Below are 1,651 nucleotides of genomic sequence, written 5' to 3'. Positions count from 1 at the left end.
CCCCACCCCCCCCGCCGCACTTCGGCTCCCCCGGTGCATATTTGCACTCCAAGAAAACTCGCAGTCCATCAACAAGTGACCCGTTTATTTTATTATCAAGGATTTTCAGGGGAGAAATGGAAGGTCTGATCCCACAGCGGTTAGGCAGGCAAGATTCCCAGTTAACCCAGTCGGCGCCTTGGGAGTGGGAGACCGTCGGACTGCGACCTCATTTTCTTACCTTGCTGGGCGGTAGGCTGCGTACCCAGAGCCTTCCCTGGGCAAAAGGAACAGGCGAACGTTTTACGAACAAGAGTGACCTGAAAGTTAGTGTTGCTACAACTCTGTGCGTGGGGGGGATCCTCTGCGTTAATATAATCTTCTGCAAAAGCATGATGTATGGATATACGTTAAGGTGTGCGTAGATGTGTGTTTGCGTATGAGTGTATTCGTGTAGAAAAGTGATGGCTTTCGTGTTAATTTGAATTATTCGGTGTACAATAGAGAGCCTTACTAAATCAGGGTGAGATTTGCCGGGAGGTAGAGGTAATTCAGCATATAGCGAGTGAGGAAAAAAAGAAGAGACGTGATCGCATTAAAAACAAAACTTAGGAGAGGAGAGTGTCCTGGAAAAGGTTGCCTACTTCTGTGTATCTTTTGCCAAACCGCGGCCGGACTTTTTATTCCTCTTTATTTAGATATTCGTTTGATTTAAATATGCACTCCTGGACGCTGGTCAAACTACCGATGGGGTGGAGACATTTCAAGGTATTTTGACAAGATAATGACCGCTGTTCTGAGGCCCCTGCACGCATTTTTAAACGAGGGATCCTGGGGGAAAAAAAAAAAAAAGCGAAACGGCTCCCGTCCGAATTACTAACATTAAAAAAAAATTCTGTTGCTAGTATTTTAAAGAACAAAGGGATGGATAATTCTTTTGCTCAATGAATACAAACTAAATACCAAAATTAGGAATAAAAAAGAGCAGATGATGGATTTTATTAAATATTTCACATTAAAAAAAAATTATACCTTTTATATGTACTTGTCCTTAACCTTTAAAAGCAACTGCTGTAAATACAAGATCCGTACTTTCTCTAATAGATTTTACTAGGAGCTGGTGACAGAGAACTGATTTCTTTTCTATTAGGCTTTAGTACATCTTTGTTGAAGGCCTGCAGAATGACCAGGGATTAGATTTGCATCTCTTAGGCTCCCTGTGTGGTCTTTGTAAGAAGCTTGTAACTGTTAAAAATGACTTGTTAGGAAGCGTGTGGGCTCTCATCTCTTTGCTTTTGACAGAACGATTGTGAAATTCAGATTGTTCTTATAGGCTTTAGCCTGCAGATTCCACCTGAACCCTAAGCAATTAGAGCCTAATCTCAGTGCAATCATATTTGAGTTAGGATTTGTTGCACTTTGTTTACTTCAATTAAAAAGCTACGGAATATTTCGGAGCAGTTTTTAAGTGATATTCTCGAGGCATTAGTGGATTTTTTTTCAAACCCCGAATTTTATCCTCACCGCCCCATCGCTCGGCGGTTTGGAGTGCAAAGCACTCCTCGGGTTCCGCGGGCGGAACTGAAGAGGAAACAGCAGGAAAGAAAAAACAAGCTGAAATTCCTCGCGATGCGGAGGGGAGACGACGTCCGCTGCATCCCCTTATTCTGGA

At 42.8% G+C, this 1,651-nt stretch overlaps 1 protein-coding gene across 1 annotated transcript in view; it reads left to right on the top strand.

Annotated features, from left to right (window-relative positions):
• Positions 1-1,651, top strand: part of MBIP (MAP3K12 binding inhibitory protein 1) — a 121,281-nt gene that overhangs the window by 2,734 nt on the left and 116,896 nt on the right.

This window comes from Aptenodytes forsteri, unplaced genomic scaffold (assembly GCF_000699145.1).
Source record: "Aptenodytes forsteri isolate BGI_AS27 unplaced genomic scaffold, ASM69914v1 Scaffold108, whole genome shotgun sequence".
Lineage (NCBI taxonomy): Eukaryota > Metazoa > Chordata > Aves > Sphenisciformes > Spheniscidae > Aptenodytes > Aptenodytes forsteri.
The sequence above is the reverse complement of the archived record's forward strand: the minus strand, read 5'-3'. Positions and strand labels throughout refer to the sequence as shown.